This window comes from Ambystoma mexicanum, chromosome 7q, assembly GCF_040938575.1.
Source record: "Ambystoma mexicanum isolate Mex_15411 chromosome 7q, UKY_AmexF1_1, whole genome shotgun sequence".
Taxonomy (NCBI): domain Eukaryota; kingdom Metazoa; phylum Chordata; class Amphibia; order Caudata; family Ambystomatidae; genus Ambystoma; species Ambystoma mexicanum.
The window spans coordinates 117,819,784-117,845,144 of NC_090941.1; the positions used below are offsets into that span (position 1 = coordinate 117,819,784).

At 47.2% G+C, this 25,361-nt stretch overlaps 1 protein-coding gene across 1 annotated transcript in view; it reads left to right on the forward strand.

The window, feature by feature from the left end:
- The window catches only part of WWC3 (WWC family member 3), a gene marked incomplete at its 5' end in the record, with an annotated part of 1,141,234 nt that overhangs the window by 207,351 nt on the left and 908,522 nt on the right, over positions 1 to 25,361 (forward strand). The gene's annotated exons all lie outside the window — the stretch shown is intronic.

A 25,361-nucleotide genomic window follows, 5' to 3' on the forward strand; every position in this document is an offset into this window, starting at 1 on the left:
AACAATATATAGCATAAATGATTGTACACAAATACATAGTGGATGAATCACTCACCAGTGCAAATTCATAAAGTCTCAACAAAGAAAACAAATACATTATCAGATTAATAAAATGCAGCATCCTATCCCCGTGAAAACCCATTTCTTCTATACATAGCAGCCTTCAGATAGGACAAGAGGGCCCATGCCGTCAGTTCAGTTCCTGCCGTCCGAAGAAACATCATAGCGAGTCTGTATTGAGATAAATCCGTACATATTAAAATCTGCAAAATTGTCCGGTTTCTTATCGACCCATAGCCTGGGCAAAACACACACAGGACAGTTGGGGTCACCTGAATATCCCGGCCATTTCTCAGTATTTCCCCTCAGCAATAAACAGTTGAATCTTGCTCTAGTGATGAGCCAACTATGATTCTTTTTCCCAGCCCAGACAAGATATGGCTGTATGTTGGGGATCCCACTTATGAGCTTGTGATAACTGTCAATATGTGTCACCCATACTACAAGGGCGTGTTTTACTGCTATCCACCCCCGGGTCACTGCCTCCCTCTATGTTCTTACTTCCAGCGGTGATAACAATGCAACAGGAGAAAACTGAACAGGTAAATTAAACTGACACAAGGAATGCTTAACCCTCAATCAAGGTATTTTGGCCCACCTATCCCTGTTCAACGTATTCCTTAAGATGAAATGGCATAATGTTGCATTCTTATTTCCCTATAGTCTCAGCCATAAATAACTCTGGGCAGCTGCGCAATCATCCTCCCAAAAAACCATCCCCAGTTCTCTGAGCTGAGGCACAGGATGATGAACCTGGGAGCCCTAAAAGATATTTGAAAAAGGTTTTGCTTACCCTGCAAATCCCTGGGCTTACAATAACCCCACAAGGCTGCTCCACATTGAGTAGCTGCCTTAATTTGCGAGGTATAGACCCTGAGAACTGATTGCATGTGCTGGCCCTTACATCTTGCTAAAAAGCGGGATAGGCCCCCAGATATTGACTAATTTTCAGGGACATTTTTTTACATGGGCACTGCCCGACAGTCTCTGAAAACCTTACCCCCAAACTACTATCTTCCATACACTCATTCAAGGGCTAGCCCTTCTTCTCTGATTGTTCCCTTCAGTTTACAAAGGACAAATTGGGAGGTCCAAGTCCTCCCACTTAAATTTACTTTTTCTCCATCTTTTCATTTTTGCAGTTACAATGTCATACATGGCGAAACATTGTAATTAATAGCTAATCCTAGTTATTTATATATTTGGGTTTTTCTCATGCTGGTCTTATTGATCTATGTCCTGTGTCGGCACAGTGTTGTGGGTTTGAGTGAGGGTTTTTCGTGGTTTATTCTAAATTTATAACAATGATCATCATGCAATTTTCTATGCAGACATTTATTTGCTAAACTATCACCTCCCCAAACCTCCCCCAGAAAATGTCAAAAAGAGATCTAAAAACACAAGTTTTAACTCTGGGTTCCTAAGGTTGACTTTTAATAAAATGTACTTCAGCAGATCATCCTTATGATTTTTTCCAATGATACAAGTCCTATTTCTGTTAGTATCACAGTTCTAAAGTTAATTCCAAAGTTAATAGGCAAAACATGATTCCTAATACAAATCTATGGCAAAATAATTACATGCTAATGAGTCCTTCAGTTTCACTTTGAAGTTTAATTTCCCTTCTGAACATAAGATCTGGGCATCTGCTGCCATTGTTGACTTTGGCATCCAATTAACCCATCATCCTTCTCCAAGTACTAAGCGGGTCATCTTGTTGCTTATCTTTGAAAGCAGGCCCCCATAAAATTACTTCTTGGCCACTGCCTGAGTGTAAACCCGTTTCTCAGGACACCGAAACTGGTGTTTGAATGTCAGTTACATTACAGATGAGGCCATGTGTTAATTCCTTTGATATAATTTTGTCTCACCATCAATGGCAATTTTTCCATCATATGTTATGTTCACATTACTCTGTCAAGGGAACCTTTAGCCCATGTGCATTATTTCAGGCTGAAAATGCACACACTTCTATGGTAATAGTTTTTATTTTTGCAAAGTTCCCCTTTAGGCCTCAGTCACATGTCATGAAAGTTACTTCCATGGCTTTGAATTTCACATGCAAGGCACACTTAATTTTTAATCTTTCTGTTTCTGCAAAACTGTATTTTTGACAGCATGCTTTCAAATGACAAGAACGGATTTCTGCATTTTCAGGCCCATGAAATTGTATTTCTCAAACAGCATTTTGATGTTGTAGTTGGAAATGAATACTGCCTTTCTGTCTGTTGGCTCACAGTAAGTGTTCTATGTGCTGCACTTTTCAGGCCGCTATCGGCTAAATGCATTTTTTGTGGAGGAAATACCCCACAGTCAAACCCTATTATCTCACTAATCCTCGATTTCACCTCCTGCCAAAAGTGTTGCAACCGCAGGCACCCCCACCATATATGCTGTGTGGCCCCCTCCTTCTCACATTCTCGCCAACACAGTGGAGAGTTACCTCCATACATTATGCTCCTCCTTTCCATGCGTAGTGCCACCTATGCAGAATATTGCATTTTAGTTCCTGGCTTTGTGTAGACGTATAGGACCAAAATACCCCCTTCACTGTCTTCCCCATTGCTTATCAGCAAGATGCTTACCTGGATCTGTCTCCCATCTACTCCTCGTTCTCTCGGGTGAAATGACCCTTTCCCATCTTTAAATATACTGTACATGGCCAAGATGAGCCCCCTATTAGTCTCGCTGTCTGACACTCTATCCCACTCTGAAAGCGCTCTGGTTGCACCCTCCACCATTGACTGTGCAGTTAACCAGTGTCTCATCTGCTGGTATGCAAAGAAATTCACCCTCTGAAACCCAAAATCTCAAGCAGACCTTTCAAAGGTTTTAACCCTTTCTATCTAGTGTAGGCCTCCAATCTCCCTCACTCCCCAAACTATCCATCTGTCAAACTTACTGTGTTCCAATCCCAGTGGGAAGGCAGGAATTCTACAGAGAAGTCCCCGTCGACTGCCACGGAGCTAGCTAATACCTTCTATTCACTTTATCCCGTACTTCGAGTACTTGTTTCGTGATGAGGTTTTCTCCAAATCACCTTGTTCTCTCCTCCTTTCTTAGCCATGGTATCTTCTATAAGTATTCTTCTGCCGCTGCCTGCTCCATCTTGACCCAGTGTTTCCCATTGGCCCCCCTCTCCCAAGCTGCACAGCGTCATCTTGGAAGTATTTGGCCATGTTTGGGCACCTAACCCTCTCTGCTGCTTACTCCCGTACAATATCTTCTTCTCAATGCGTGGTTTTCTCGCATTTCATAAAAAAGCCCATTAGCTTGTCTTGTATTCCTTTCAGCACTTACCCTGCCACTGGGATTGGTAATCCCTGGAATAAGTAGAGGAGTCTGGGAAAGTTGTTCATTTTAACGATAGCTACCCTTCCTAGCCATGATACATATAAACCCCTCCATTTGGAGACATCTTTCTTAATTCGGCTTATCAGAGGAGGGTAGTTTGCCCCAAAAATCTCCTGCAGATTTGTGGTTACTCTGTCCACCGTGATGGTGTACTCGCTTTCAAAGATGCCAGCTCTTCTTGACCCACTGGCAGGCTCATTATTTCAGATTTTGAAAAATGTACCTTAAATCCAGAGACCCATGGAGCTCTCTTCACCCAGTATTTCTTGCAATTAATGTTCCGGGTTCGTGACCATCTGCATCACATTGTCTGCAAATAGTCCTATCTTGTGGTGATAGCAAGCCCACTCTACCCCTTGTATTAAAGTTTTATTTGCATTTTCATGTTAACCAACAACAAACTTGGGTATCCAACATTCCCCTCCCCCCTTCTCCATGGCCTCAATATAGTCCGGCCTGGCCTCTTCCATCGCCTTCCCTGCTCACAGGGATTTCCGTGTTCCCAAACTTCCCACTCCTTCGGGGTACTGCCCCAGCCAGGTCATATTTCCCTTTTCCTCCCCCTGTCTTTCGTTCCCGCTCCCCCTGTAATCGGTATCTCATGGTGGTTTCAGATCGTTGGCTTTAGATCGATCGTTCAACAATTGGCCCTATTGTACTGTGACCTCAGACCCCTCCGTATCATTACCCATCCCCTGCAGTATCGTCATTTCAGCAATCCCCTATCTGCGGGTATCCGCTAGCCATCTGGCTAGTGCCGGGCCCTGCGGGTGTTTCCACGCGCTGTCCACTCGTTGTTTAGCCAACAGTAGTAGAAACCTTAACTTGTTTTGTGTTTTGGGCTTCTTTCCTGCTGAGAGCATGCCCCAGATGCATATTTTCGGGTTGCACTGCAGATTTGATCCCACTAGCCTATTCACCTCCTCAATAACTTTTTTCGAATAGTGTAATAACCCCACAGTCCCAGATCATGTGCCAGAATCCCTCAGGGCCCCTACCACAGCTGGGGCATTCATCCGATAGGCTTTCATTCATTGCCCTCCATTAGGTCGGAGGTAGATATGTCCTGTAAATAATATTAAACTGAATCAGTTGAAATCGGACATTTCGTGAGACTTTTTGGGCTGAGTCCCATACTGCCTCCCGGACCTTGTCTGGAATCTGGTACCCCATAATCTGTCTCCCATTTCTCTTTCACCTTTAATAATGTCATGGGTTCTCCTTCTCGTAGGGCCTGTATGTGTGCGAGATCCTAGCTCTGCCCAGCGCTTGATCTAACAATATCCTTAGCAGCGGGCTCGTTTCCGGCTCTTCTGGGTTGCCATTCAATAATTTTGCTACTCTACGTACAATTGCTTCAGATGCCAAAAATTCGTCATTCGGCAGATCAAACTTGGTGGACCATTCAACAAAGGTCAGTAGTTTGCCCCCTTCGAACACGTCTCCTACCTTCTCACATCCTTTTTCTTGCAGACGCCGTGCCCCAGCCCTCCCTATTGCCAATCAGAGTTTTTGGTCTACCCCCCCAGGGGAGGTTCCCATTGTAAAGCCCTCCCAGCCCTTCCTTCTGAACATACTTCTTCCATGTTCCCCTAATCGCCTCGAACAGACACCTTGTTCCCTATTGGGTTCCACTGCAGCTCGACCCCCTTCCTATGTGGTAGCAGCTTTCCTAGCATTCCCCCCAGCGTTTCCCCCACCCCCCGCCCTGGGTGTCCCTAATATAGCACCGACCGTAGCTGCGCTGCTATGAAGTATTTCTCATAGTCAGGTAGGCCTAATCCACCCTCTAGGTCTGCGTAACTTCGCAAGGGACACCCTCCTCCCCATGTTCCATAAAAGTTCCCTCACTTTACTATCTAGCGTTTAAAAAAAGATCTTTTTCACCACATATGATATATTGGTAAAGAAATAAAGCAGTCTTGGAAGAATCACCATTTTACATAGCGCCAATCTACCTATCACAGAAAGTGGGAGATCCTTCCAGAATTGTACAGTCCCCTATCCTTGAGTGCCCTGCTGGTATTCTATGTAAAAGTTTCCTCCATGTCATGAAATATTTGTATTCCTAGGCATTTAAACGACTCCATCTCCCATCATATCCTTACCACTGGAAGGTCCTGTATGCTACATCCCCGAAGCCCTGCCAAGGGGAATAACGCTGATTTTCCCTTGCTGATGCGGAAGCCAGACATGTGGCGGAAATTCTTTAGAATCTCTAATAGTGTTGGTAGATTTTCCTGCGGGTTCAAAACATATATAGTAGGTCATCCATGTATAATGAGACTACGTGTTGGACCCCTCCAACCCCTATCCCCTCCTCTGCCATTTCTTGCCTTAGGAATTCTGCTAAGGGCCCCAGAGCGAGGGTGAAAAGTATTGGAGCGGCCACACAGCCTTGGCGAGTCCCTCTACCCAGTTCCCACTTCTCTGATACCCAGTCGCTCGTTCGCCCCATTGCCAGCAGGTTGTTGTATAACAGGGCAAGCCAATTATACATGTTTTCCCCAAACCCAAATTTCCTCAACACCCGAAAAAACAATTACCACTCCAGCGAGTCAAACGCTTTCATGGCGTCAAAAGCCGGCCACAGACGGGGGCTGTTAATGGGACTTGACGTGATCCATGACATGGTGGTGACAGGTGATGTTAGCGGTTGTTTCTGCCAACAATTAACCCACATTGGCCCTGATGGACCAGCTGTGGCGCTACTCTCGCTAACCTGGCTGCCAGTATCTTGCCCAGAATTTTCCCATCAACGTTCAGTAAAGATATAGGGCGTTATGACATACAGTCTAGTGAGTCCTTCTCCTCCTTCAAGATTACTGTTATTATAGCCTCTCTCATTGACCCTGGGAGGATTCCCTTCTCAAATGCCTCATCATATACCTTTTTGAGCTGTGGGGCCAGGAGATCTTCAAATTCTGTGTAAAATTCAATGGGGAATTCATCACTGCCAGGGGACGTACCCTTCCTCATATCGCCCTCCTCTATTGGGGCTTCCAGTTCCTCCATCATATCTACCCCTAACTTTGGCAGCCGGATCATGTCCATCAAGTCTTCCACATCTGTCCACGTACCCATTTTTGCTTGTATACAAGGCTTGATGGAATTCCCTAAACTCCCCATTAGCTGTTCCTGGGTTTCCACCGTTTCCCCAGTTTAGTTTTAATCTGGGTTATTCCCCTTCTTGGGCCTTCCCTGTTTATCAACCAGGCCGGGAACTTCCCCGCTTTATCCCCCGCCGGTGGTGTCCCGTTTACTATCAAAGTGTGTCAAATCTGCCAGTGTCTTGTGATAACGCTCCAAGTATAGTGCCAACCTATCTCCCACCTGGGTGCCCATGCCTGCTGCCCTATCCAGTTTCCGCCACTTGCCCTTCCATTTGGTGCAGTGTTTCCTGCAATTTTTTCCTCATCCCCTCTGTCGTGGAAAGGCACAGCCCCCTTATGTTTGCCTTAAAAGCCTGAGTATTTCCATCGAGTCCACCGACCACACGTTTAAGGCAAAGTAGGTTTTGATCCCCTTGCGCTGCTTGCTAGTAAACACTCCATCCTTTAATGCGTCAACCTGCATGCGCCAGGGGGTCTTTTACCTCTCTCTACTAATTTGACCACCATGGGTGAGTGATCCGAGAGGGCACGCCCTAGGTATTCCATGTTCTCAAATTGCTGATAGTGTTCCCTCCCCGTCAGGAGGTAGTCCAGACGTGAATACGACCCATGTGCTCCTGAGTAATATGCATACCCTTTCTCTTCACCATGGTTCTCCCTCCATATCTCCACTAGATCCAGGTCTTCCATTACCCTTTGGAGGGACGCCGCCATGTGTTTCTTGCTAGGTCCTCTCCCTCCTGTCAAGTCCAGGTGGGCGTCTAGGGGGCAATTAAAATCCCCTCCCCATAAGATCATTCCCCCTCTACGCCCCAACCATGTGCAGGACCGACAAGAAATATTCCTTTTCATCCACAATCGGTGCATAGGAATTCACTAGGCATATCTGGGTTCCTTCCCATGTTCCCACCACCGTCAGTCTGCCCCACCTCGTCCATCAAGACTTTCTACCCGTAGTGGCACTCCTCTCGCCGCCCAGATCAACACTCCTCTCGCTTGTGTGGAGTAGGATGTTCCAAACAGCTGTCCACCCCACAGTTTCCCCAGGTTCACCAGGTTTCCTTTTCCCATGTACGTTTCCTGTAGCAAAGCCACTTGTATCACGTGACGTTTCAGAAATTCCCCCACCCTCTGTCTTTTTTGCCTAGATCCCAGCTCCTGAACATTCCAAGTGCCGATCTTCAATCATCCCCATTCCCCCATATTGGTAGCCATAGCCAGTCAATCTGTCCCAGCCTTCTGATTCGAGACCTTATCCCTCCAATTCGTATCTTTATTCCCCTTCCCTTTTCCGGTATCGTGTCCACCCATGCTTGATCGTTGCCCCGGCAGTTTTGTTCCATCCTAGACCTACAACCATATCCCAAGTGATACCCAACCCCAAATTGGTATCGCCAACCTCCTCCCCCTCCACACTCCCTCCCCACCCGCCCGTCCCCCCCTCCTCCCTTTTACCCGCAACTCGTGGGTGGCAATTTGGGATTAATACAATGTACGCTTCTGTTTCTTTTAGATTTTTTATTTTTGCTGTATTTTGACCAGACGGGGCACATAGGTTATTAATATCAATTAATAACAAACATTTTTGGACTGGGCAATGACTTGTACAATAGCCAGCTGGGCCGATGGTGTCACATCATTATGGATTATATGGCAAAGAAGGGTAGGATTGCGCTTGACACCATTACAATGCAACAACCAGCAATCAAGGTACAGTATTTTAATGAGGTACTCTGATCGTGACTCCACACTCTGTCACATCATTATGAAATTCTTTTTAGTCTTGAGCCACCCGATTAAATGTGGCTGACGTCAGTGGACATTGATAGGGACATAGGAGCGATTTCTGCTTGTCAAGTTATGGAAGCTGTTAAAGACGTTACATTTTTATGTTCAAATTATTATGATAGCAGTAGTTACGTGATGCATTGGAGTGTAGTGCAAATTTTTAAGGATTAAATCACACGTGCGTGCCTATATTGCGGTATGAGATTGAGTGGTAGCTCTCCAATGACAGCAATAACTACGTTAATACATTGATAAGAAAGCGGTAGCTCCCTACAATGAGTATTACCATCAGATGGAGGTATATGGGTATGTGGCAGCTCGGATAATTGTAGCAGGTGGATGCAGATCAATAATGCCTTGCAATGTCCCATGTTGAACTGTGAGATGCGATAGACGTGAGCCTCTTGAGCTCCTGCTACCACGACTGACATCCTGATTGTAACGCCTGCATATCTGCACCTGCAGACCTTCAAAACACACCTGCTGGTGTGTGACACCCTGGGGCACATCCACACCAAAAATCGGCACATACCGCACCGAGGTGGCGAAACCGGAGGCTGGTGAAGAGTGGCCCCGTCGCGAAATCGGTCTAATGGGCGTACTGTGAGCGGAGCGGGACGGCCCTGCAGCGGTCATGGACCGCCGACCCACCAGCCTGTAGCCAGCCAGATCTGAAGCGCTGGGTGAGGTGGTGGCCCCCCAGGGGCTTTGACTGAGACGGCGGTCGCAACCCGAGGATTGAGGGCGCGAAAGAGCAAGGACAGAGAACCGAGGGACCTCAGCGCGGAGGGATCAGAAACTCGAGCTGCACGTCCGGGACCGAAGAGGGAAAGAGGGGCCCAACTGAGACCGTGCTGGTCCAGCACAGCGACCTGCCGGTGAGTGCTCATACCAGTGCCCCCCCCCTTACCCGGAGGAATTACTACGCGGCCTGCCAGCATATCCACGAACGCTGGGGCCATAACCCTCTTGAGCGAACGCATAAGAGCGGTAAACAGTGGGGCGGCAGTGCGGAGCTGGGGTAACCCCACTGTTTTGACACGGAGCCGCTAAGTGGGGATCGACCTTGGCAATAAACCTTGCGATCAGCAAGTCGGGAACCTCGCTATAAGATCACACCCGCTGGGCCTGGCGGCAAGCATGGGAAAGGAGAAAACTAAGAGACCCACCACGACCAATACACTGTTCCCCCATCACAGTCCCCTGAACACCAACCGCTGCCCTCTGAACACATACTCAGCACACACGTTCTCTTTTAGAGATGTCATGTGTATATGTTACAGGATTGCGGGTCAAACAGGTCTGTTAGCCACTGTTCCAGGAAAAGTTCCATACACGGGCCTTCAGTTTTCTCGGGGATGCCGAGTATGCAGACGTTGTTACACCTGGACCTTCCTTTGCCTTCCTCGACCCTAGCCTCCAGAGTCTTGAGCTTGGTGGAGACTCCTTGGAGTTGTTGTTGCACACTGTGTAGGCCATCCTCTGTGTTGGAAATGCGCTGTTCTGCTTCTCCAGTGCGCGCCGATAGCTTCTGTAAGTCTTGTCTGAGGAGGGATACATCCAGGCTTATTCCGTCTATCTTCTGCTCCATGGATGAGCGGGACTCCGCTATGTTGAAAGTCAGAGGGAAAAGAAAGGGGCTTACCCTGACAAGGCTAATCACGTCTAGATCTGTATTGTCCTATCCGATGGTAGATGCTGGACGAGAGCCTAATGAAGCATAGGAGGAATAAGGATGTGACCTAAAGGACTTTGATACTGCCGAAATGAGAAAAGAACGTTAAATAAGTAGAGGAATAAAACCTACCAAAAGCAGTTAACCAAATAGATAGCGGGTAGCAGGTTATGAGTCTTGGACTTGAAGACAGAAGAGGATCTGTAAGGTTGGGTCCAATGCCGGCTGGGAAGGTTGCAGATGGTAGAGAATAGCTTCCTTCAGTTTCCCAGAGTATGAAGGAAGATCGAGGAATGATGCGCAGCGCGACTCTGAATAGAGAAGCAACGCGTTGTTCCGTAGTCCGGGTAGCCGGGGTAAAGCGGGCAAAATGTTGGCCTGGTTGGAGAGGAGGGATGAGGGATGGCGCTGTGTCCGGGAGATCGTCACTCCACAGGGAGAGAGGTGCCGGTCGGACGCTGAGATAGCGGAAGCCTTTGCCCAATTTTACGCCGCAATATACCAGGCCCCAACCTCGTCACTAGATCCAACTCTCCTAAACGACATAACAATCCCAACCCTTTCAGCACAACAGAGGGCGACACTGGACTTTGACTTCTTAGAAGCTGAAATAGTTGAAGCCCTAGCACAATTGCAATTGGGGAAAACTCCGGGCCCTAACGGGTTCCCGGTTGAAATCTGGCAAAAACTAGGTGGGAATAACATAGCGCCCCCCTGCATAAAATGATAAGCGCCCGGGAACAGGGCACCCTCCCACCAGACCTGTGCAAGGCGACCATTGTACTTATCCCTAAACCCAACAAACCCCAGGAGAGATGTGCCTCTTACAGGCCAATCTCTTTAATTAACGGTGAAGCCAAGGTCCTGGCCAAACTCCTAGCTAACAGGCTCCAACCAGTGGCAGACACCATGATGCATCCGGACCAATGTGGCTTTATGCCACACAAGTCAACTCGAATGAATCTGCATTGGCTTCACCTGGCACTAGAACGGGCCCCTATCATTGCCACTCCACTCGCCCTTTTGGCAATTGATTTTGAAAAGGCTTTTGACTCCGGTGGGATAGCCTTTGGGAGATCATGAAACGCATGGGGTTTGGAGATGGTTTCTTGGGATGGGTAAAGCTGCTGTATATGAATATCTAGGCAGAGGTCGAGGTGAACGGGTGGACTTCCCGATCCTTCCCCTTGGGCAGGGGCACGCGACAGGGTTGCCCCCTCCTCTTCGCCCTCGCGATTGAACCGCTCGCCCTATGGCTCGGCCAGAGCGCAGCCTGGACGGGTTTTAGATGGCCTGAGGGACATGAAGACCGAATCTCCCTATATGCAGACAATCTCCTGGTATATCTGGGCGAACCGGGCCGGGCCTCCCCTATAGTAACTCATATGCTCATCTGTTACGGGGAGTTCAGTGGATTGGGAAGAAATCTGTATTCTTCCCGGTGAAGGGCGGAGGGCAGTCCAACCCACAGGATTGCCCGAACCGAACGGAGCAACACGGCTTCAAGTACCTGGGAATTTGGATAACGGCAGATTTTACCAGATATGTATTGCACAATCTTCAACCAATCATGGATCGGTTTGGCAATGATGTTCCACTGGAAACTTCTCCCTCTGACCCTCATGGGTAGAGCCACACTTTTTAAAACGATAGCCCTTCCGAGATTCCTCTATGTCCTCCAGAATGCCCCACTGAAGATCCCAAACTCTGAATTTAACCGGGTAGAGGCCCTTCTTAGGGAGCTTATATGGGGTGGAGGCCAACCGCGTATAGCACTGACCACACTTCAAAGGTCGATTTTTGCCCCGCCTCCAAACCTATTACTGGGCCTCACAACTTGCAGTGGTCAACCACCTGCTTCACGGGGACCGGGAACTACCCCACATCAGGGCCGAGGTGGAAGCCATGCAGTGCACAGATCCACTACATCTGTTATACCAATCCCTCCAGAGACTCCCTCCGCTGACAACTATGACACATACCACTACTATCTAGAGACGGGCACACGGGTTTGTAGGGTGGGGAAACAGAAATTCGAGCCATGGCCGCGCTCGGTGAGGGCTGGGATTCTGAAATTAGAAGATATCCTGAAAGACGGGAAACCAACCTCATTCGCAGACATGCAGTGCAAATTCCAACTCCCGGATACCGAACGGTACCACTACATGCAACTAACCCATGCCCTGGGAACCCATATACCCACAGAGGACAGCGTCCCAGACTACACACCGATAGAAAACAATATGCTACCAGCGCACATCCCCACCAAATGCACATCTATCCTCTATAACGCTATCACATTGTTTGCCACCCCTGCACTAATGAGCCTAAAAACCAAATGGGAAAAAGATGTAGGAGAGATAGACCCAGAGGACTGGATTCAGGTACTAATGCACCCACGGGAAGTGGCTATCTCCTCTAGGCTCAGGCTGGTGCAACTTAAAATCCTGCACAGAGTGTACTACCCTAGAACTGCATAGTACGGCTGGAAGAGGGCGACAAACCCGAACTGTCTCTGGTGTGGAGAGGAGAAAGGAACCTTCTTTCATATCCTGTGGTCATGCCCCGGGATCCGCACCTTCTGGGACGCTTGTTGTACTGAACTGACCAGGATACATACTTGCACTATACAATTGGACCCAAGGGTCCTAGTCCTGGGAGTACCAGATGAGACCGAACTTAATAAATGGGAAAAGCTACTTTTAAACACACCTGCGGGCCTAATGAAGCGCAATATTGCACAAAAATGGGGCGTGCCGGAGCCCCCGACAATGGAACAGTGGGTAATGGACATGGACACATGTGCTATGATTGAACGTCGGATATATAACGCAAGAGGCTGTCCAACCAAAGCCTCTAAAATATGGGGGAGATGGGAGGAGGGTGGGCCTTGATGGCCACGGACAATGGTGATGCTAACATGAATAGATATACAGAAGGTCGAGGGAAATTAACTTGGTGCTGGTGATACTAATATTAATGCTAATTTATGATTGGAAATGCTGGTCCTCGTATGCTTTTCTTTTTTTCTTTTTATTTTCTCGTTTTGTGGTTGTTTTGACTGTTATGAAAAACAATAGCAGTGTTATACTCATCTAAAATGGTGGACACTGGAATACCTCCACCGGTCTAAATAACAGTGCCCTCGCAGTCGGGCAACCATGAACGTATTAACGCCGGTTGCATGCGGAAACGAAGCTTTCTCGAAATCAGACTGATGCCGAAAGGCTAGGTAAGTGGCTGTGCTGTGAATTTTGTTACAGTCCCTGGTGGGCTTGTATTGGGCTAATTGAAGCAGACTGATGGGATTGTGTAGAAATACTTAAGTGACCTTGTTTGGTTTCTCTTTTCGGTTTTACTTTATGGTTTCCTCACCCTGACGTGGGATCAATATGAATATTACAAATGAACGCCTGATTGGATCACTTTGGTTAACAATGGCCTGTGCAATCTGAACACAGTAATTCTAATTAGTCAAGATGCAACAGCAAGTGATAGACAGGTAAATTTACCTGATGTTTCACTAATGGTGACTTTATAATACACGTGCAACTATGAGTATGCACTACATGGTGATGGGTGCACCCTTTTTCCTGCAGGCTATTTTTGTATCTAATCGTATGATAACAATCAGGACTTACTGTTTTTTGTATGATTTCTCTTCTTTTCATTTTCTCTCATCTGTATGGTTTGTAATATTGTGTGTCAATGAATTTGACTTGCAACCTTGCTTTTGGATGTATTATCCAAATATGTCTTGTTATATGGGAATTTGCAATTTTGATTGACACCCCTTGTTGAATATAGTTTTTTGCCTTGTTTACCCTATATTGGTTAATTACTGTCAAAATTATTGAATCCATTAATTGTATGGTATGAATCTTCTCGGCCTCAGAAGAGCTTAGTCTCGAAACACGTGTCAGGCTGACTTTGGATGGAATAAAAATACATGCATCCATGCATGAAAATCATAGTGTGTGGCGCAGTGTGTTTGTATACTTTCATAAAATCATATATTTTAAGTTAAGTTCCCGAAGTCGATGTCTTACTGCGTCAGATGTCCTCCTCTGGTGGTGTACTTCCAACGTGAAGTCTGAGAAAATGCGCAACTTTTTGTTTCCAATTTCATAGAGATCTACTCTACGGGCTTCTTGTAGAAAAAACATCCCGATCTCAGAGTTCATAATTTTGGCCACCATCACCCTCGGTGGGGCACCTGGTGGAGGAATTCTGCCCGGTACTCTGTGCCCTTTCCACAATGAAAAACTTGGACAGACCTTTAATTCCTAGTACTTTCAATATCAAGTTCTCCACAAATAGCTCAGCACTGGAGCCTTCTTCCCTCTCCGGCACTCCGATCAGGCTAATGTTGCAGCACCTGGAGCAGCCTTCCGCATTCTCTGCTCTTGTTTCCATTGTCATGGTTGCCCCCACAAGCCTGTGATTTGGTTTTTAAGAAGTTTCATGTTATCCTCCACTGTGCTGACCCCTTGTTCCACTTCTGTGACCCTCTCGCCCATTTTACGGATATCGGCTCTCACCAGGGAGGGGATCAATTGCCGGGCTTCTGTTTCCCATCAGGGATTTATGGAGGCCATGGCAGCTGGATTTGTGGATGAGCCCCCTGTTCACCCCCTTGATAAATATCTGGCTTAGAGGGAGGTAGGCTGGCTGTGTTTGCTTGTGCCATCGCTGGTGGGCAGCAAACTGGCATTCTGTTACTGCAGCTCTCAGGGATGTATGATCTAGCACTGGCAGTAGGAGTGAGGAACTTGGCGGCTGACGAACAGCTATGCCCCCAGGCCATGACTTGTGCAGTGGATGTTCCCCATTTACCTCGGGTTGCTTGACCGCACAGGGGCTCAGAGGTGTGTGAGCCTGCTTATATTGATGCGACTCCATAGTCTTCGCTGGTGACCTGTATCTTTCGCCTTGTACTTCTGAAGTGGGGGCGTGGGGTGGATTGGTCCAGACTTCCAGTGGACAGCAGGTTGCCGCCTGATCCCGAGTGAATATATTTGAGGGAATCCTATTCCATTGTGAAGCACTTTCTGGAGTCCTGAGATTGGGAGCCCTTTGGGTTAGCAGGCTTACTTGGTCGATGTCGCGGTCTAAAACGAAGGAGGCACACCGGCACACAACTCAGGCTCATGTTACTTTTCGAAGCGACAGTGATTTGACGCAGTGCTAGGGGAACACCCCATTTGAAAGAGTGGTCAACGGAAACGGCAATCTGGGACATAACCCCTAATTCAGCCTGCCGGTGCCATGGCAATCAACCAAACTGATTTATTGCAGTGTTTACGAGATATGAAAGAAAAACAAACTTCTTCCTTCCGGAAGCAAGTTACCAAGCACAAAGATCATCAAACAATCTACGAGGGAGCTGAAGGTGGAAATTGAGAAACTTGAGGCACATATAGATATCACTTAGCAAGCATTGCAGGGGGTGGTCAATGATTCCAGGCGGAGGGGTCGCGGAACCCCGTGAGATGTTGCAGTGTTTGTTGGGATGTTCGATTTTGGGCGTACATCTTCCCGTTTGGAGGGTGGGGGGGTTGAGGGAGGGTTAGAAAATGGGGTTTAAATTGCTCTTGGTGGTGTTAAACGGATTTTCACTATGGTGGCAATGTTCATAGTGCTATTTGAGACACTTCACTCTGCAAGCGGGTTGCTGGCGAGAGGGGGAATTTTGTTTTCCATTGGGATAATGGGCGTGTTTACATGCCTGAGCTGGAATATCCAGGGGATTGAGGATCCGATCAAAAGACGCAAGCTTTTGCTGTATATTGAACGTCACAAGGTGTAGCTTTTATTTCTGCATGGAACTCGCGCAGTGAAAGAGGGATGTGATGGGTTGGCCAGAAACTGGGGTAGGAATAGATTCTTTACCACTTACTCCACGCAATCCAGAGGGGTAATGATCCTGCTCCACAACTCTCTCCGGTTCACACACAGGAAAGTTCATTTGGATCCATTGGGTAGATACATTATGGTGTACCAGGGGGTAGAGAATTAATCCTGCTGAATATATGACCCCAACTAAGATGATCCTGCCTTCCTATTTTTATTTCATTTGTTTATAGAGCGCTGAAAGGCCACAGGCATCGGAACGCTATAACAAAACAACTCCCAGCATAAAACCATAAGCACAACACAACATGTAGGACAAAAGGAATAACGGCACAGTCACAATCATGATACTAATCGTTATAAACCGAGATTTAAGGCCTAAAGCTAGTCCACTGTGAGGCTTAAGTTTGAGGAACCAGTAGGCAAGTATTTACAAATACTAAGAAAAAAGTGTCAGGTTGCTGGCCCCACATCCTACCAAAACACAATCCCTCTTTTCCTGAGTACACCAGTCATCAATCTCAAGCCTACATAAGATCTTCAAATCCTGAACTTGTCACCACTCCTGGCCCAGTTCTTTGACAAAGCCATGCCGAAACATTATTCCTTAGTGCCTCTCTCGGTTCTTTCCCACATAACTTCTCTTTGTTATGGATCACAGGAATTTCATTATTACCACCAAAGTCTCTTGTGGTCTTATGATTTCCTTACTCATAGACTTTTAGAGTTAGATGGAAAAGTTAGAATTTTCACAGGTCGGCAGGAATCTGCAGAGTTTAGCTTAGTTTTCCTTCTATTAGCCAATGGTAGAATATTAAAGCCCTGCAGTTGCTCACCTACTTCAGAAGAAGGAATGGAAGGCACTGACGTTGGATGAGGACTAATTTCAAAGCCCAATCCATCAGGTGTTACCTGTATAATTTATGAGGACGGGTCCATTTTCTCTAGTTGAAGGTCTATCTGGCCACAGTTATCAGATTGACCTAGGTACTGGTGCGTCATTGGGGAATTGAAAGATCTGTTTGGCAGGGTGTATCCATCTTAATCATATGATTATTCCCCACACAATTATCCAAGGAATCCATCCTTATGCAAAAGTAAGACATTGTTGCACAAATTAATTATTTAATTATATCGGCCTTTCCCAACGACCACTGTTCAGAGGTGATCTGCTTCTGTGGGTTATCCTCTGGGTCAGACAATAGCAGTGCTGTGGGAAAAGTCTGACTCAAAATTAGTCTGTCCCCTTTGCATCAGGGGAGGGTGTTGAAAAGTGGGAAAACACCATTATATCTTTTTGTTTGTTAAAATATTTTGAGAGTTAGCAACCCCAACTGTTGTTGGATTAATCAATTTACGAGCCAACTCATTACTTCCCCTGTACAGGTCAGTAACATCACCAATATCGGAGGACAAGTCTGCCCTCACGGTACGCAGCCTCTGCCTCCTGCGAGAGGTCAGCGCCCGAACCTCAGATAAATGGTACACCTTGGCAGCCAGGAAAATAGCCCCAGGAATAACAACTGTGACTTCCAGTAACCAGTCCCCATTGGGGACTGGGGAAATGGCCTAAGGGATACTGGCTGAAGATATAGTTTCTGGGCTTTGTTTTAGGGAAGTTAAAATAGGTTTATTATTTATCAGGTAAACCACAGGCTTTTTCCGTTGACCATTTTTAGCGTTTTTCCTCACCCGACGCATGATATGTTGGAGAAATAACACTCAACATCTTTGCATAAACACTCCACTAATCACAGAACTCGTAGCTATGGTTGCTCTTTAGCCACTAATACCTATATTGTGGGTTGGAGATTTCAACACCATTCCAGATATAAGTATAAATGGATACGGTCGAAGTTTATAGGTACCTGCAAGAGCTGCCTGAGCGATACGGGACAGGATGACCGCCCTGTATATGGGAGACATGTGGAGGGTCTTTTACCCTGGTGACCGGGGATATAGGTTGTACTCCATGGTGCATGACTCCCTCTCTCGTGACCTGTTGCTCTTATCCAACGTCCTGCTTGGAGTTGCATTCTACTGAAGACATTTTCTGACCACTCCCCCATCCCAGTTACTCCAGATGTGTGGACTCCCTGGCATCTCGCCCAGCTGGTGCTTTAAATCTCAGGCGCTCCTAGACATGTTATTTGAAACCAACCTTCGGGATCCTATCCAACTGTACTTTCAGACAAATTAGGGCTCAGTGGCCTCGATGGGTACATTGTGGGAGGACTTTAAGGCCTATATCTGTGGGTTAGCAATGTCCATAGGGTTCGGGGTCCTCCGGACCATAGCAAGGTCGATCGCCGCCACCTAGAACTGCAATACACTTCTCAGACCCCTTCGTCCACACACTCAAAAGTTGGTGAAGCTTTGGACACATTCAGGGCTCATGCAGAGGGAACTGACAGTTTTTGTTATCTCGACTGCAGCTAGGCGGTACGGAGAGGGTGAGCGCCCTGCTCGACTGCTGGTTCGTCCACCCACCAGGCAACTGGCAGTGGCTGCTTTCCTCTCATTAAAAATGGGTCCGGGGACTTGGCGCATACCCTTTCCGACATCAGTAAGGTTTTTGAGTCCTTTTACACCGAACTATATGCTAATAAGGATGCCTGTTCATATGCAGACGTCGCTAGTTTCTTGGATGATCTTCCTATTACACATCTGTCCCTGGAGGCCCCGGCACAACTTGATCTTCCCATCTCTCAGGAGGAGATTGTTCCTGCAATCGATGCTTGGCTAATGGGGAAATCCCCCCGACCCTGGCAGCCTTACCGACAGATTTTACAAGCACTTGAACACAATCTTGGTTCTCTCTCTTAATGAGGTGGGGCCCTTAGGCTGCAGAGGCTTCCCGCAACCACGAGGGAAGCAGTTGGCACCTTGCTCCTGAAACCCACCAAGCCAGTTGAGGAGTGTCATCGATACATTCTGACGTTAATATATTTGCCAAGATATTAGCTATGCGTTTAACGCTGCTTATGCTGTATATAATTCACCCCGATTAGCCAGGTTTCATACCTGGATGATTGACAGCGCTTAACTGCGTCGACTCTTTAATATTCTGGCGCAGGTTTGCTTGGATGCTCGGGCGGTGGCGCCCACGCTTGATATTTAGAAGGCCTTTGACTCAGTCTCATGGCAATTTATGTATGCAGTTCTCGATGCACATTTAGCCCGGTTTTCGTGTCGGTGGTGCGACTCCTGTACTTGTCTCCATTTGCTAGAGTCCACTCAAGCATTATGCTCTCAGCCCCCGTACTAGGGGTACGTATCAGGGCTGCCCCCTGTCTTCCATGTTATTCGCCATAGTCCTAGAACCTTTGGCAGATCTCAGACACAGGCACAGAGGTATCCATATGACTGGGGACCCAGAAATTATATCTCTGTGCAGACGATGCTATAGTGTATTTGAGGGACCCTGAGGTTCATTTGGCTCTGATTATGCACAATGTCCTCGCGTTCGGGGGCCTGCCGGGTCTCCGGGTTAACTGCACAAAGTCTGACAACTTCCCCTCACTGGTGTGGTGGTCAAGCCACATGATATGCTTGGATTTGCCTGGGCCCCAGCAGAGGTGAGATACCTAGTGGTGAGGCGACACTGTGCCCCTTTACTAACGTGCGACTAGAAAGAATGAACGACAGGCCTCGCGCCCAGGCTCCGGGCATGGGCGCGATTAGTTATCTTTTGTGGGTAGGATAGCCCTGATCAAAATGTGTGTTCTTCCCAAAATTCAAAAAATAATTCTAAACATACCACTGTGGCCTGGGGCAGGATTTTTTAGGGAGTTAGGCACCAGTATCAATACATTTGTGTAGCATTCTGGAGCAGTACGACTTAATTGGGACACTTTTGCCCTGCCCTATGCACATGGGATTCGCTGCTCCTAATTTTCGCCTGCATTGGATGGCGACGCAGGTTCAGTATGCAGTATATTGGTTTGCGCATGATGCATTTCTCCATGTTAAGCTTGAGAAATAATCGGCGGGACGCCAGGAGATCCGGTCATTGGTCCCTCCCTGGTTTGCTGACCCATGCCCACTTGATCTGGCAAGCAGGACTACTCTAGCTTGGCGGAAACTTTGGATTCTCCTGGGGGTAACCTATCCGTACCATCGTGATCTTCCCTATGGAATTGTGCAACCTCCCTCCCCAGGGCTGATGCTGCTACAATAGAGCGGTAGACGCAGTGTGGCTTTAGCTGGCTGGATGACGTGTACCAGGACAGGAATTATTTTACGCGCAACGACATTCCTGTTGCAGAACATTGATCCAAGCAGTGTCGGTGGTAAATAGGCCTGCACAGGGCTTTTAGGGTGTTGCGGGCAGAGTTTCCAGTTGAATCGAGCAATTATCCTATATTGGGGTATGTTATGACTGCATACGGCCCAGCAGCATTGTTTCCACGCTCAATAACATGATTCAGGTCCGGACTCGGTGCCACTGACTGTGCTCCAATCCAAGTGGGAGAGAGATATGGATATTGTAATCTGAGACCTGGGGAGATGTGTTTGCAAACACACAAGGTTTCCCACAACTCTCACTTGCGTTTAGTAAAGCTTAAAGTCTTGCATAGGTACCACTACATCCCAGACAGATTATAACCTTTTTCCCAGACATACAGTTTGCTGCCCCAGAGGATGTGGAGATGGTAATGCTGGCTATTTTCACATGGTGTGGAGTTGCCCCAGATGGGGTGGTTACTGGGACGTCTGCAGTGCTTTCAGGCGTGGTTGATTACAGACTTGAAGCCACCCCTATGGGCTGTATGTTTCATGTAACAGAAGATTTAACGGACCCCAAGAGTAAAGTGGTCAGTATGTCTATTAGCAATGAGATGCCTGCTGTCATGATGGCTTAACCCACAGTTCTTTCATCCCAGCAATGTCTGCGGGCTGTCAATTGGGTCCATGACACTGAGGACCAATGGGCATCCCAGTGGCCAACAGGCAACCCCTCGAGATATCTATGGCAGGCCTTCTGCTCCTCATATCGCGGACACAGTAATACCCTGCGTAGTATAATCTACCAATCGATATCCGTTCATCCTAGATGCCGCTTCCAAGTCTGTAAGGTTTACATCTGGCCGTATCTGTAATTTTACAGTGGTGGGAATTTGTTTTTTCTTTTTGATTTCATCTTCCCACAAAATATACCTAGACACGCTGACTCTGTTATTATGTCATGTGTGTAATTTACATGTATGTTATACTACCAAGTGCTCTAATAAAGAAATTTGCAGAATAGAGGCGTTGTCGAAGCAATACAGGATAGAGACCTGAAGCAGACAGATGACGTGTTTCCGGGCGCTCCTAACGGATACTCCTGGACAAAATTGGGATTGATGGTAGCCATCGAGTCGGACCTTAAAGATTGGACCCGGGGTCACGTCCAAAAGACGTTTTGGCAGCACTTCGTGTATGGTCAGAAAGAACAGATCTTGCGAACAGCATGATGAGCGCGACATGTTACCATAAACTGGGTGGAGGTCCTCCTTTTTCAGGATTTCGCACAATCTACGCTCTTGAAGAGATGACTGAGGGGCCCGGTTATGACATTTTTAGCTCACAAAAAGATCTGCTTTAAATGGACATTCCCATTCAGTTTGCTCTATGTGGCAGAATAAGCAGAGGCGTAGGGAGAATAAGCAGAGGTGTATAACTGATAAAGAGGGCCTGACATTGCTACAGATTGAGGAAGAAATGGACAATTTAACGCCTGAATGTCATCCGATGGGGAGGATTAAGAAATTGTGGGAATGGAGCCAGACGTTGTGCAGAAGGAGAAAGGAAGTTGACTCTTGAAGCATATGTTTTCTTGTCTGCCCTTCAAATGGGGATTTTCTTCAGGAGCCTTGCATGTGCTGCCGTTGGTCTCACGTTGCTAATTGGGGTAGGGCATAGATGGGGTAGATTTTGGGGGATGGGGCTTTTGGGTGGGGGGTGATAGCGACGCTTTACATATTTGATAGGTTAAGGTCCTGTAGATGTTGGAGGCATGCTGCTGTGCAGGTTGTCATCTGGGATCTCACATGAAGTGGTAGTTGCCCTCTTGGTCATCTAACCCAGGGTGGGACAAATGTCATGTATGGGGATGAGACGTCGTCAGAATCACTAGGAACCGTGACCCGACCCAGGCTGTTGGGATACTCAGGGGGTGAAGTTGGGGAGAGGTGTCTGTTGGGGAGGGTTGGGTTTACTCAGAGGTAGTTATGGGTGGCTGCCCTATTTATTTTTTAGGGGGTGGGCAAGAATTGGTGAGATCAGTACGAGCAACATTGAAGTGTTTGATGTATAATGTACGGTGGCTTGAATTCCCCTATCAAGAGAAAGCATTTAGAGGCGTTCTGAAGCGGGAAAGTGCTGATGTTTTGTTATTACAGGAAACGCATATTAAAAAGAGGGAATAGGTATATGTTGAATTTATTTTACCTGATGATTCAAGCTAATGTCCTTGAAAAGAGATGCGAGGTCCTGATAGTCTTCCAGAACACATTGAACATTCAGAAGATGGTGGGCCCGGAGGGCCGGTATATTTTGGCAGAGGCTCTTAAGTTTCCTACACTTTGTTTGTTTATTTATTTGGTAATGCGCTCCGAGCCCGTGGGCATCTGGGCGCAGCAGTACAAGAGGATTCGAAACTTAGTTACAATGCCTGACACAGGCTAATTACAGAAAAACAGTGGTCACTTACAATAGGTGATACAATGCATATAGAATAACAAGGGTTAAGCGCATAAGAATAACATTTTAACAGGTTGTGCCGTTTCCGCTAGGGTGAGGAACGTTGCATGTCGTTGCTGTGTAGCCATTTGAGAGCGTAGGATCTGAAACTTGTGTAAGGTAAAGGGCATCGAAGGTCGGATGGGAGTGTGTTCCATGATTGTGCAGCTCTAACTAGGAAGCTCGCACCACCCGCTGTGGTAAGTTTGAATCTAGGGACTTCCAGTAGGAAGGTGTTGGCAGATCTCGTCAGTCGGTGAGAGGGTCTCCAATTGATTCTTTCCGCTAGGTAGGGGGGTGCTTGATTGTTGAGGCATTTAGAGGTGAGGGAAATAGTTTTAAGTAGGATTCTGTCCTTTATCTTTAGCCAATGGGCTTCTGTCCGGTGTTTGGAGATATGTTCTCTGCGTGGGATGTTCAGAGCTGCTCTAAGAGCGTTATTTTGTAATCTCTGGAGTCGGTCAGTGACCGACTTGTTAGCACCAGAGTATAAGGCATTGCAATAGTCCAGTCTGGACATGACAAGGGCATTGGCCAAGGTGAGGCAGTTGGCACTGGACAGGAAGGGTCTGGCGGCGCGGACGAGTTTACACGTATAGGTGGTTGAGGAGGCAAGGGAGTTCACTTGCTTTTTGAGGGTGAGAGCTGAGTCGAGGTAAAAACCCAGCGTTTTGACCTCGCGCATAACCTTAATAGTATTGTTACCAATGTTAAATGAGGCATAGTCTGGGGTGAGTTTGGATAAGTTGTGGTCTGAGCCGAGGAGCAGGATTTCAGTTTTATCGTCGTTCAGGCAGAGGCCATGTGTGGCCATCCATGCTTGAATGAGGATGTAAATTTTATTCACCAGAGCCAAGTCCACTTCGTAGTTGCCCGAAAGGGGTATGAGGATCTGGGTGTCATCTGCGTAATTAGTGTAGGTGACGCCCAGTCTGTCCAACTTGTCGAACAATGGCTTGGTGAAGATATTGTACATAGTGGGTGAGACACAGGAGCCCTGTGGGACTCCACATGTGATTTGGATGGGATCGGCACAGGTGGATGAGGAGAACACTCTCATGGTCCGGTTGGCTAGAAAGGAGTGGACCCATGCTATAGCATCTCCTGTGAAGTTGGCAGCCAGCTTGAGGTGGTTGCATAAGGCTGCATGGTCCACCAGATCAAAAGCTGCTGACAAGTCCAGTAAAAGTAGCAGCGCTGTTTTCCCATTATCCTTAAATTCCTCCATTTTAGTTTTAAGATCTATCAGGGCTGTTTCCGTGCCATGGAGAGGGCGGAAGCCCGATTGGCGCGAGCCTAGTAGATGATTAGCTTCTAGGTACTCTTGAATTTGGAGATAGGCTACTTTGTCGATAATTTTTAGTAGGAAGGGTACCGCGGTGATAGGCCTATAGTTAGTCGGGATGGATGGATCGAGGGTTTGTTTTTTGAGAAGGGGGAGGACCCAGGATTCTTTTAAGTTGGCTGGCACTGTGTTGGATTTGAAGGATGAGTTGATAAGCTTCGAGATGAAAGGGGCTAAGTCTCTGGCAGCGTCCTTTATTATTTGAGCTGGGCAGCTGTCGCCCTTACAGTTGGAGGGCTTCAGTGAGAGGATAGCCTTTTCAGTGTCTATGATGGAGATGGGTTTGAAGCTAAAAGGGGGGATAGTAGTATGTTCAGTTACTAGAGGCGCTTGTTGATCAGTAAGAGAGAGGGTGTCTTTTTTATTCATTATTTTAAGTTGGAGGGTGGAGATTTTGTTTGATAGGGCATTCTGTATATTAGTACACCATATCTTGTCCTTTGGGATCGTGTCAGTTGGTTGGATAGGGGATTCCATTTCCCGGAGGATGGCAAAAAGTTCCTTGGTATTCGATTTGGCATTGGTGATTCTGTCATTGAATACGTTTTTTTTAGTGTTGATAATTTCTAACTTGTAATGTTTTGTAGCTTGGGTTAGCTTGGCTTTGTTGTCGTTGGTGGGCGAATTGCGCCAGATGGTTTGGAGTTTTCGTTTCTGCTTTCTAAGGTCCTTAAGCTGGGGGGTGAACCAGGCATTAAGGTGGGCTTCTTGCTTAGCTTTACGTAGTTTTGCGGGTGCAATGGTGTCTAGTGCGTGAGACATAGCTTTGTTGAAGGTATCTACTAGTGTGTCTGGGTCAGTGTTGTCTTTCAGACCGTTAATAGTGGGCAGGAGGAGGGGGATGAGTTTTTCTGTAGTAATATCTTTTTTACTTCTGGTAGGGAGTGGTGGTATCATTTTGATAGTTTTAGGGCTGGGGAGGTCAAGTGTGGCAGTGAAATTTATTAGAAAGTGGTCGGTCCATAGTTGGGGGGTGATGGCAGTGATGACTATGTTGCAGTTGAGTTCTGAAACCCAGTCAAGGGTTCTGCCTTTAACATGTGTGGGGGAGAGAACTTTTTGGGTAAGGCCTTGGTCATTTAGGATAGCTGTTATAGAGAGGGCATTTTTATTGCCTGGCTCATTGAAGCCGATGTTAAAGTCGCCCATCAGCAGCGTTTGCGAGTGATTTTGGGTATTGTTCGCTATGAGGGTAGTAAGGTCGTCTTCAAAGGTTCCCAGGGGACCTGGGGGCCTGTAGATCAGGTGAATGGCTAGCGTGCGGTTATTGGAGAGTTGCATTTTTGCTGAGAGTACTTCGCAGGAAGCACAGGGGTGTGAGGTGGTGAGTCGGATAGGCAGAGTGGTTTTCGCGATGATTGCTAGGCCACCGCCTTTAGCATTAGGCCTGTCTACACTGTGGATCTGGTAGTTGTCAGGTATGGCTAACATCAGTGAGGGTCCTGCT